Genomic DNA, 13,264 nt, shown 5'->3' on the forward strand with positions numbered 1-13,264 from the left:
CATTTTTAAGTAATTTGACTTCTTTCCCGGAGCCAGGCCTAGTCGCACCTTGGCTTACATGTAGTAAAATCAACAGCCTTTGGGAGCTTTCTTAGGCCAGGTTTTATCTACACAGTGAGATGGTATTGAGGGATCACATTTCACACAAAGAGCCCAAGCTTTCCACGCCTTCACAGGGCCCTCGTGACATACCTTTAAGTCACAGAAAATGATCTCCAACTTTGATGTCCGCTTCCTTCTGCAAAATCTGTAACCCAAACACATGGTTTGGATTTAACACCAAAGACCAGAGGACACAGAGAGAAGACTCTAGGAAGTTCATCATAGGAGCTGCCTCACCAGAAGGCAAGTGAAGATCCACATTTTAAATCCGTTTTATTCTATTGTCTAGGAACACAGCTCACAGCACCGGAAGTGCTGTTGCTTTGTCCTTGAAGATCACCTTCACCTTAGTTTATCTTTGAAACAACAACCAAGAAATGGCTGTAAGGACCAGATCATCCGTCCAAGAGGAGCTGATCTAGGCTCCTGGGAGCATAGATAACATTTGGGAATGGTCTTAGAAATCATCAGATTCCCTAATTTCAGTGATGCTACTGAGTAGTAGGAGGTTAGCTCAGTGGTAAAGTGTTTGTCTAGCATGCACCAAACCTTGGGTGCCATCTCTATCACAACAATCAGACAAGCAAAAACACACCTTGACCCTAAGGATGGTTGGCTATCACTCACTGATGGGATAATTTCACACTGAGTAAAGGACTGTGTTCTGATTAGCTAAGGGCTGTTGTTGCACAGTTCCACAAACTGTATGTCTTGGACAACAGATATTACTGTTTCCCAGTTCTGGAGTCCAAATGAAGGCATTGGCAGGGTAGTTTCCTGAGGCACGAGGAAAGCTCTGTTCCCTGCCCCTCTTGGCTAGTTTTCTAGCATCTCCAGCACTTCTAATCTTGTAGAAGCATTAGTTTTTAATCTCTCCTTTCACAAACATGCACCTTTTGTTTTATTTTGTTTTTTGAGCAGGGTTCCTCTGCAGCTCTGGCTGTCTTGGAACTTGCTCTGTAGACCAGGTTGGCCTCGACTCTGCCTCTCAAGTGCTAAGATTAAAGGCATGTTCCACTACCACTCCAGTGTTGTGCATCTTTTCTATGCCCAAAGTCTGTGATATTAAGGACACCATCTATACTGGATTAGAGTCTGTTCCAGTGACCTCATCTTGACTGATGTCTGCAGTGACTCTATTTCTGCATAAGATTGTATCTTGAGATCCTGAGACTAGGATTTCAATGTATGGATTTGGTAGGCCACAATAGTCTTTAATAGAAATTGTCTACAACATGTTAGATCCTCACTGGAGGGCTGTAAGCTTGGTGTGATTTGCATTCTACTGATGTGCCAGGGCCAGTGAGGCAGGCAGCAGAGACACATCCCTCCAGAAGCACGTGCATAAGTTAGGGTTCTTCAGAGTCACAGAACTTATGGAATAAATCTCCTGGGATGACTTAGAGGCTGTGGTTCAGCTACTGTGGTTAACGATGGCCAGCTGTGAATGTGAGAGTCTAGAGGTTGCTCAGACCCACAAAACTGGTCTTCTGTATATGCTGGAGTCCCAAAGAAATAGGTGTCAGTGCTAGTGAAGGAACAGTTGTGCTACCAAGGCAAGGGCAAGCAGGTAAAAAGCAAAAGCTTCCTTCTATGTTCTTATTTATACTTCCAGCAGAAGGTATGGCCCATATTAAAGGTATGTCTTCCCATCTCAAGATCCAAATTAAAGGCTAGTGTCTTCCAGCTTCAAGATCTAGATCAAAGGTGTGGCTTCCTGCCTCAAAGGTCCAGACAAGAAGCACTTCCAACAAAGCAGATTTTTTTTTTTTACAGGTGTGCCCTCTATTTCTGGATTGTAGCTTAATCCAGATATGGTTACATTGACATCCAAGACTAGTCATAGCTCCATGTGTCCATGGATTCCAGAGCCTCGCTGGGGGTTGGGAGCACAGCTATGTCTTTCCTAGAGGTTAACAAGTGTGGCAAGCATTTCCTCTCAGTCTCTTCATCTCTGAGATGAAGATGATGCAGGTTTATGGTTAATAAGGAAAAAAATATGTACTTATACCTTACTTGGGAGCAAAATATGTCCTGAAATGAGCACACTTGATACAAAGGCCATCCTTGAATTGACATGGGCGTCCTATGTTCTATTTCTGCAACACAAACAATTAGAGAAATGGTCATCTGTGTGAATACAGGACATGGCTGCAGATGCTATAGGGTGTCATGGAGCCAGTGATATGCACATTCTTTGACTTTTTTTCAGATCCCCAAATTCTGCCATGCCTGACTGGCCCCTGGGATTTGAATTAGGGACTGTGGATTCTTTAGCACATGTATCACCACCGTAAAGTGTGCAGTTTGAATCCTGGAACCACTTTCTTGATGTTTTCATACTTGGAAGGTTTCTCCAGGAGGTATGTCTAATCCATAATGCATATACATTGGGGGTAGGACCATGGAAGGCCATGCCAGTGAGCTTCCCATTCAGCTCTGGGATGACGTTCCCCACAGCCTTGGCAGCACCAGTGGATGCAGGGATGATGTTCTGAGAAGCCCCATGGACATCATGTCACAGCTTTCTAGAGGGGCCATCCACAGTCTTCTGAGTGGCAGTGATGGCATGGACAGTGATCATGAGTCCTTCCACGATGCCAAAGTTGTCATGGATGACCTTGGCCAGGGGGTCTAAGCAGTTGGTAGTGCAGGATACATTGCTGACAAACTTGAGTTAGTTGTCATATTTCTTGTGGTTCACACCCATCACAAACATGGGGGCATCAGCAGAAGGAGCAGAGATGATGACCCCTGTGGCCTCATCCTTGAAGTGGGTCCTGGCCTTCTTCATGGTGGTGAAGATGTCAGTAGACTTCATGTCATACTCAGTATCAACATCATCCCATTTGATGTTAGTGTGATCTTTCTCCTAGAAGACAGTGATGGGGGCTGGAGAGATGGCTCTGCAGTTAAGATCACTGATTACTCTTTCAAAGATCCTGAGTTCAAATCCCAGCAACAACATGGTGGCTCATGATCATCCGTAATGAGATCTGATGCCTTCTTCTGGGGTGTCTGAAGACAGCAACAGTGTACTTACATATAATAAATAAATAAATAAATAAATAAATAAATAAATAACAGTAATGGGCTTCCCATTGATGACAAGTTTCTCATTCTCAGCCTTGACTGTGCTGTTGAACTTGCCATGGATAGAGTCATACTGGCAGGCACATGCAGACCATGTAGTTGAGGTCAATGAAGGGGTCACTGATGGCAACAATGTCCACTTTGCCAGATGCAGAGGAGAAGGAAGTCCTGGTAGCCAGGTGTCCAATACAGCCAAATTCATTCACACCAACCTTCACCATGTGTCTACAGGATGAGGTTGGCATTGCACAAGAAGATGCAGCTGTCTCTGGAATGGGGAGGAACAGAGCTGTTTGTTTTGAGACAGGGTTTCTCTGTATAGTCCTGGCTGTCCTGGAACTCACTCTGTAGACCAGGTTGGCCTTGAACTCAGAGATCCACTTGCCTCTGCCTCCCAAGTGCTGGAATTAAAGGCGTGAGCCATCATTTCCTGGACTTTATTCAGACTCTTCAGGAAAGCTTTGCCATCAATCTGTGCCTGACCCTTATCAATTTACCATGGACCAACTGGTCTTGGAGTCCTTAGCAGGCTGTATTCATGTCAAAATACACATCCACTCTGGACTTCACTCTGTCAGAGCTTTCTCCATTTCCTACAGTCAGGGCTATGGGGAAGAATATGTACCATCTCAGAGTACATCTTGACACACAAGAACCATGGCTCAGAGGTTAAAGGCCCTGACTGCTCTTCCAGAGGTCCTGAATTCAATTCCCAGCAATCACATGGTGGCTCACAACCATCTATAATGGGATCTGATGTCCTCCCCTGGTGGTCTGAAGACAGCAACAGTGTGTTCCTATACATAAAATAAATAAATAAATCCTTTTTTTTTTTTTTAAATCACAATCATAATTCTGGTCTAAAGTCTCCAGGGTTGTAAGGCACTGAAGAAGGCTCTGGAAAGAATGCCCAATCTTAGAAGCCATGCCTGTCGTATGTGATTCTGCTTCTATGACTCTCAGTCTGAGGCTCAAATCTCAGGGTTCACGAGCTAGCCTTGTATGCACACTACAGTGAAGCAACCTGCGCCTGCTGAGGTGGTTGTTGAATGATATGGTGTTCCTAGGTTGTGTTAGTCTGCAATGGCTGGTGCAGCCGAGTACTACAAACTGAGTGGCTGAGAAACAACAAACACACACTGTCCTGTAGTTCTGGGAGTAGAGGGCCAAGACCCAGCCAATGGCAGAACCAGTTTTTCATTTTATTTTGTTTTTCTTCCACATTCTCTCCTTTGTTCTCTGTTCTTCTCAAAATACACTAGTCGTGTTGGATTCACACCTATTCTTTGCAAGATATTTCCTATCCAATGACATTGAGGCAGTGAGAGGCCTATGACTGGAAAGAGGAGGCAGAGCTAAGGGTTGGGAGGTCAGAAAGCAGACGCATGGGCGAGAGAGCAGATGCTCGCATGAGCACGGGAGGGAGAGGCACATATCAAGACGGAATCAGACGTTAGAAATTGGGATGAGACTTTTATCACTGTAAATTGGCATCATGTAATTGTGAGTTTAATACACATAAATACAATTGGTTAGCTATTTAAGATTAAGAGTCATGCTTTCCAGGGTATTTGGAGGGAGTGGGCAAAGGGTGGGGAGCTATGGTCAAGCTGGCAAGATTGCTGTAGGAACTACTTGGGAGAGATTAGCTTGGCAGCAGTGGGGAGAATTGCACTGTGCGGGACTCAGCCAGGAATTGGTGCTGAAGATTGGCGGGGTAGGAGAGTTGGAGGGTGGCCCTTCTTTAATATTTTCCCCTACATCTAGTTTCTGGTTTTTAACTAATTACCTCTTTAAAGTTCCTAACTCCAAATGCTGTCACATTCTGAGGTACTAGAAATTAGGCCTTCAGTGTATAAATGGGACTTGAGGTGGTGCCTAGAGCACTGTTTTTAGAAACTAAATGAACGGCCATTCTCACTGGATGGGACCACATGCTTGCCAGCGTGTGTCTGCCTCATTGCTTTGAAAACGAGGTCTAGGAGTCCACTTAAGAGTCAGACCATTTTAGCCCTTAACAAATCCACCAGCTCCAAACATGTACCTTATAATCTGGGCGAGAGGACAGTAGGACCCAGCTACGGTGCATGCTTGTTTTTACATGAAGATCAAGGTTTTGTTTAATTGAGGAATGTTACAGAATGGCTACTGATAGCAGACGCTCTCCTTTATTCTGTAGCCACGGTAGCCTCCAAGCAAGGGCCACGGAGAGACAAGTGGAACCAGATCGTGTGAAGTCTGAGTGGGGATCCCAGTTTACCCTCGTGGAGCTTAAGGTATCTTTTATCTAAAAAGGCTTTGATAGAAGGAACAGTCCCACAAAAAGCCAGCCTCGGGGTAGCAGTCAGCATCTGCCCCTTCCCTTCGGGGCAGTGCAGTTGTGGATATCAAGAAAGGCCCCTGGGAGTCATCTTCCTAGCAGCACACATGGAATGGGGGCCGACAAGAATTCCCAGTGTTAGAGCATAAGTTATTGGTGTTCTGTTCAGGAATTTTCCCCTGTGCCCATGTGCTCCAGTTCTTCCCCACTGTCTCTTCTATTAGATGAGGTGTGTCTGGTTTTATGTGGAGGTCCTTGATCCACTTGGACTTGAGCTTTGTACAGGGAGATGAGAGTGGATCAGTTTGCATTCACTTACATGTTGACTGCCAGTTGAACCAGCACCATTTGTTGAAAATGCTGTCTTTTTTACACTGGATGGTTTTAGCTCCTTTGTCAAAGATCGAGTGACCATAGGAGTGTGGGTTCGTATCTGGATCTTCAATTAGAATTGACAAATGGGACCTCATAATTGCAAAGCTTCTGTAAGGCAAAGGACACTGTCAATAGGATAAAACGGCAACCAACAGATTGGGAAAAGATCTTTACCAATCCTACATCTGATAGAGGGCTAATATCCCAAATATACAGAGAACTCAAGATGTTAGACTCCAGAGATTCAAATAACCCATTAAAAAATGGGGTACAGAGCTAAACAAAGAATTCTCAATTGAGGAGTACCAGATTGCTGAAAAACACCTAAAGGAATGTTCAACATCCTTAGTTATCAGGGAAATGCAAATCAAAACAACCCTGAGATTCTCACACCAGTCCTAATGGCTAAGATCAAAAATTCAGGGGACAGCATATGCTGCAAAGGATGTGGAGAAAGAGGAGCACTCCTCCATTGCTGGTAGGATTGCAAGCTGGTTAAAACACTCTGGAAATCAGTTTGGCAGTTCCTCAGAAAATTGAACATAGTACTACCCGAGGACCCAGCTATACCACTCCTGGGCATATACCCAGAAGATGCTCCAACATGTAAGGACACATGCTCCACTATGTTCATAGCAACCTTATTTATAATAGCCAGAAGCTGGAAAGAACCCAACAGAGGAATGGATACAGTAAATGTGGTACATTTACACAATGGAGTATACTACTCAGTTATTAAAAACAATAAATTCATGAAATTCTTAGGCAAATGGATGGAACTAGAAAAATATCATCCTGAGTGAGGTAATCCAGTCATGAAAGAATACATATGGTATGCACTTGCTGATAAGTGGATATTAGCCCAAAAGCTTGGAATACCCAAGATACAATTCACAGACCACATGAAGCTCAAGAATAAGGAAGACCAAAGTGTGGATACTTTGGTCCTTCTTAGAAGGGAGATCAAAATACTCATGGCTCACAGCCAACCAATGGACTGAGCATAGGGTCCCCAATGGAGGAGCTAGAGAAAGGACTCAAGGAACTGAAGAGGTTTGTAGCCCCACAGGAGGAACAATAATATGTACCAACCAGTACCTCAGAGCTCCCAAGAACTAAACCACCAACCAAAGAGTACACATGGAGGGACTCATGGCTCCAGCTACATATGTAGCAGAGGACAGCCTTTTCAGACATTGATGAAAGAAGAGGCCATTGGTCCTCCATGCCCCAGTGTAGGGGAATGCCAGGTTAGGAAAGTGGGGGGGGGGGGGTTGGCAAACGGGGAGGGGGGATGGGATAGGGAGTTTTCAGAGGGATAATAAGGAAAGGGAATAACATTTGAGATGTAAATAAAGCAAATATCTAGTTAAAAACCTCTGGTGATGGTCAACAAAGTATTTTTTTAACAAAGTTTTAATCATGTCAAATTGTGTTTTCATGCTGGGAAGAAAAGTTACTCTTATCTTTTTGTTATTTAAAGAAATGTGGAACAATTTCTCTTGAAATTATGTTGAAATATTACTAGTATTTGAAGGAGAAATAAAATTTAGTCAAAAATGAAAAAAAAAAGTCCCAGTGTTACTTTTGGGGGAACTTTTCCTCATCCCACCCTTAATCCCTGCTCCTGACTTTACCTCAAGTAATCTACCCTCACAAAGGGTCTAAGGCAGTATGGTTCTCAACCTGTGAGTCACAACTCCTTTGGGGTCAAACAACTCTTTCACAGGGGTCACCTAGGACGGCCTGTGTATTAGATATTTACATTATGATTCAAAACAGTAGCAAAACTATAGTTATGAAGTAGCAACAACAATAATTCTGCGGTTAGGGCATCATTACATGAGGAACTGTATTAAAGGGTCACAGCATTGGGAAGGCCAAGAACCATTGGTCTAAGGTCCGAGCCTTGAATTAGTGTTTCAAAGGATGGGCAATGGCGGTATTCCAGAGCCCACTGCCAGGTGGGAAGCAGAGGTTGAGGTGGGTTCTCCTTGTTGCTGACTCCACTCCAAAGCTTCCGATTATGTCACAAGGGGTAGCGTCACACGAGCGATGTAAGGCCTCTGGAGTGGGTGTCTGCCACAGGTGTTCGTGTGTGCACACCCGTGGCCCACGCCTGTGCTGGGGTGGCTACCAACTTCCCGTGCAAAAGTTGCAGCAAAACAGCTGGTGAGTGGGACTCTAAATGGAAGTGATTTTCCTAGCGCCATGACAACAAGACACCCTCAGAGCTAATGGCGACACTTCAGCCATCATCTCTCTCTGCTGGTTCCTGCTTACACTTCATGTTTCTTAAAATACTTGCCTGGCTGGCAATGTGGTGACTCACCTGCACCATCGCTGCACAGAGCAAGTGGGAGGCACTTCCTTCTGCAGAGGAGTCAGGAGCCAGCCCAGCACCTGAAGCCTTTCATTCACAGAAGGTTCCTGTCAAGGGCGGGTTTCTCACTCTCTGCCAAAGCTGCAATTGCCAAAAGCAACGTAGTGTGGATGTGTCAAGCTGGGGCACTTGGACTACAGAGTTCAGGGAAATTAGGCAGATTTGCCTAGATATCTCCTCTTTATCTTCAGTCCTGGGTGAGGTACTCGGGCCAAGTGCTGAAATATGAAATCCCACATGGAGTCACCATTGCCTGTGGTACTCTGGGGCATCTCTGAGCCAGATTTGTTCCCAGAATTCCATGAATTCTAATGTACTTAAATGATTTTAAAGTTTGGAACTCAGTGAGTTGGAACTCACACCATTTGTAATGTTAAAGTAGTAAAAAGAAATATTTGTCAGGAATTTCACTGCTGACTAAGATTGTGTCTGTGTACCCTATATCTACTTGAATTCTGCAGGCTGCAGATTGTGGTCTATATGCCCGGGAGTCAGATTCAAGTCCTTGGTTCATGGATGATTAGCTGGGTGACCTTAGTCAGGTTACTTTGTCTCCTGGAATGCTCATTTCCTTAACTTTCCACAATAGTGCCCTCCTAATTACATAAATAAAATGGGAGACTATGCTCATGATACAGGGGCAGGAGAAATGTCTCAGGGCCTGCTGCTCTTCCAGATGACCTGAGTTTGGTTCCCAGCACCCATGGCAGGTGGTTAACAACCTTTCTGTTCAGAATATCAGACAATCTCTTCTGGCTTTTATAAGCATACACACACACACACACACCATATAAAAATAAATCTTCTGGAGAAAAAAAGAGATTCAGTATAGAACAAGGCCAACATATACTTGTGCCTTTTCCTGTCTATGTGGATTTTTCTCATAGTTCAGAGTGATCACACCATTTCTGGCTACTCAGTGTTAACATCGATACATTTACTTATGTGAGTTTGCATACCTTTAGAACATAGCAAATAATTATCCAAGAAATAGATGACCAAGACACATACCCTGAGACTAGTGGTGGCAAAAGTCACAAGGGGTGATTTGGATGATGTCTAAGTTAGGATTACTATTGCTATTGTGAAATACCATTACCAAAATCAACTTAGGAGGCAAGCGTTTGTTTTACTCACAGTTCCATACTATCAGTTCATCATCAAAACCAGTGAGGACAGGAACTCTAACAAGGCAGGAGCCTGGAGGCAGGCACTGATGCAGAGGCCATGGAGGGGTGCTGCTTACTGACTGGCTCCTCATGGCTTACTCAGCCTGCTTTCTCATAAAACCCAGGACCACCAGCCCAGGAATGGCCCCACCCATAAAGGCCTAGGCACACCCCACCAATCACTACTTAAGAAAATGCCCTATAGGCTTGCCTGCAGCCTGATCTTACAGAGGCATTTTCTTTCTTTCTTTTTTTTTTTCATTATTTAATTTATTTTATTTTTTTTAAATTTTTTATTCGATATAATTTATTTACATTTCAAATGATTTCCCCTTTTCTAGCCCCCCACTCCCCGAAAGTCCCGCAAGCCCCCTTCTCTTCCCCTGTCCTCCCACCCACCCCTTCCCACTTCCCCGTTCCGGTTTTGCTGAATACTGCTTCACTGAATCTTTCCAGAACCAGGAGCCACTCCTCCTTTCTTCTTGTACCTCATTTGATGTGTGGATTATGTTTTGGGTATTCCAGTTTTCTAGGTTAATATCCACTTATTAGTGAGTGCATACCATGATTCACCTTTTGAGTCTGGGTTACCTCACTTAGTATGATGTTCTCTAGCTCCATCCATTTGCCTAAGAATTTCTTGAATTCATTGTTTCTAATGGCTGAATAGTACTCCATTGTGTAGATATACCACATTTTTTCAGAGGCATTTTCTTAGTTGAGATTTCCTCTACTCTGATGACTCTAGCTTGTGCCAAGTTGACATAAATTAGCCAGCTCAGATGGACTTCATAATGATATAAGATCAAAACCTCTAACTTCCAGAGACCTGTGGGTAGTTTCCTTCTGGAAGATCCATTGCAGTTCTCTTTATAAAAAGTTTCTAACTTCAGGGTACCAGCTGGTGACACTCTGGGAGCTGATCACTCATTTTGCTGCAAGGCTCCTTTCTAATGCCTTTTCTTTAGAAGCATCTGTTTCCTCAGATTTGGCTCAAGTTTCTGCTGACTTCTGGATACCCAGCACAGAGATCTGTGTTTCTCTTCAACTTTCAGTGTTTGCTGGTTTGCTTTCTGTTATTCTACCTGCTTAGGTCTTTTGGTCCACCACATGATGCTGGGAAGAGACCGGACTTGAGTCCAGTCACATCTCTTACTCTTCCTATCCCTCTACCCCACCCCATCTTTTTCCTTTTGGTTTTCTGAGATAGCATTTCTCTGTGTAGCCCTGGCAGTCCTGGAACTCACTCTGTAGACCAGGCTGGCTTAGAACTCAGAGAGATCTGGTTGCCTCTGTATCTGCCTCCTGAGTACTGAGTTCAAAGGTGTGAGTCACTAACTCTGGCTCTCTATCACATCTTTCGAATGAATCTGTGTTGCTGCTGTTCCAATGTGGTGAAGAGACACCAGGACCAAGGAGAGTTACAGAAGAAGGCATTCATAGGGACTTACAGTTTCAGAGGGTGAGTCCATGGGTGTCATGGTTGAGAGCATGACAGCAGGCAGACACAGCACCAGAGCAGTGTGACACCACCATCCAGACAAAGCAGATCGGGAATGGATATTTACCAATTACACATCTGGTATAGGGTTAATATCTAAAATATTTAAAGAAGAAGGAGGAGGAGGAGAAGAAGAACAACAACAACAACAATAAACAGCAACCCTGGATATCAAGAAAACAAATCAATTTAAAAATGGGGTACAGAAAAAAATGGGGTACAGAACTAAACAAAGGTTTCTCAAAAAATAAAACACAAATGAATGAGAAACAGAAAAGTCTAACATCTTAGTCATCAGGGAAATGAAAATCAAAACTACTTTGAGATTTTTATCTTGGCCAGATTGGCCAAGATCAATAAAACAAATGACAGCTCATACTTCCAAGGGTGTTGGGTAGGACGAGCACTCACCTGTTGCTGGTGGAGGTGTAAACTTGTGCAGTTGGGAATAGATATACTTCAAGGTCCAACTATATTACTCTGGGGCATATACCCAAAGAACTCTCCACTCTACTACAGACACTTGTTCATTCACGCTCATTACTGCTCTATTCATAATAGCATGAATTAGAAACAGCCTAGATCTATATCAGTGGGTGAATGTGTAATTAAAGTGTAATACATTTATGGAATGTTATTCAACTGTTAAAAATACTAAATTATGAAATTTGCAAGTAAATGGATGACACTAGAAAAAAGATCATCCTGAGTTAGGTAACACAGACCCCAAAGACAATTATGATATGTATAAGAGAATATCTAATATATGGATGTTAGCATTTAAGCCTTCAATAGATATGCTACTATCAGTACAACCACAGAGAGCACTGAGTATATTATACGTATAAAGTAAGAAACTAGGATGGGGTAGGATCTCCCAAGGTAGAGGGGATGAAATATATAGTTCAAGAGAGGTGGGAGGGTGGAGATTGAAGGACAATGCATATTTGAACATAGTAAATCAAGTTGGTATCTAACCTTCGTCTGTACTGAATAGTATTCATGGTACTGGAAGGTACTGTGCATGATACCAGGAGAGAGTAAATGCCAATCCAGCTACAAACCCGGCTGTCTACAATGGTGATCTGCCTGTATAATATACTGGTGCATAAAATTTGTGGGAGTCACCAACTAGTTCATGATTGGACTTAAGGCCCAGTCCATGAGATGAGACCCTTGCCTGACACTGAGTGGCCAAGAACCTGAGCCTTGGTAGGCAATGGTCCTAAGAGAAAACCAATTGTTCTGGTAAGGGAATACAGCAATAAAATGATTTCTAATGACTTCTGCTGTACTAATAGATCAGTATCTCGCCATCATCAGAGAAACGTCCAGAAGATGGGAACCAATACAGAGACCCTTAACTGGACAATGTGCAGAGACATTGGAAGACTCGGTCCTAAATGAGGTATCTTTATCAAACCCCTCCCCTCGGGACTCAGAAAGTCTCTAAGAGTTGGAGGGGTGGATGATACCAAGTAAGCTGTGTTTTCCAGACACAACAGGACTGATACATACATGAACTCATGAGACTGTGGCGGCATGCTTACGGCCTACACAAGTCCAAACCAGATGAGGTCCCTGCACTGAGATAGGGAGATAGATATGAACTCCCATCCCCGACCAAGAAGTTGTCTCCAGTTGACAACTGCTTGCAAAGGAAAAATATAGTCTCTCCAAGGTCGTCTCTGGGTATACAATCCACACTTGAGGGTGGGACCCATGGCCAGGGAAAGCTAGTCAACATGGAGCAAACTCAAAGGTACACATTGCTTTGTTTAGGCTTTTGATCCTCTTACTGATCTTTTGCTTGTATATTATGGTTTCTTATTTTATGTTTTCATGGATTTTGTGTGTATCTCTATGAGTGTGTATATGTGTTTGTGTGTGTGTGTGTTTCTCATGCTCTTTTTTTGTTTCTTTTTCCTCTTTTTGTTTATTCATTTGGTTTTATTCTTTTTTAAAAATTTGCTTGTTTTACTAGAGAGAGAGAAAGAAGGCATAGAGTTGGAAGGGTGAGGAGGTAGGAAAGACTTAGGAGGAGACGAGGAAGGAGAAATTGTGATCAGAATATATATATTTTTTTCAGTTAAAAAAAAAAAGGGAAGGGGCTGGAGAGATGGCTCAGCGGTTAAGAGCACTGACTGCTTACTCTTCTAGAGGTCCTGAGTTCAATTCCCAGCAACCACATTGTGGCTCACAACCATCTGTAATGGGATCTGATGCCCTCTTCTGGTGTATCTGAAGACAGCTACAGTGCTGTCTTTACCAAAATAAATCTTTACCAAAAAAAGGGGAAAAACAGCAACAAATTCCCATTT

The 13,264-nt window shown here is 43.4% G+C and overlaps 1 pseudogene; it reads right to left on the reverse strand.

Moving 5' to 3' along the window:
- Nucleotides 1-2,272: 2,272 nt before the first annotated feature.
- Nucleotides 2,273-3,416, reverse strand: LOC127683676 (glyceraldehyde-3-phosphate dehydrogenase-like; annotated as a pseudogene).
- Between the last annotated feature and the right edge of the window lie 9,848 nt (nt 3,417-13,264).

This window comes from Apodemus sylvaticus, chromosome 4 (genome assembly GCF_947179515.1).
Source record: "Apodemus sylvaticus chromosome 4, mApoSyl1.1, whole genome shotgun sequence".
NCBI lineage: Eukaryota > Metazoa > Chordata > Mammalia > Rodentia > Muridae > Apodemus > Apodemus sylvaticus.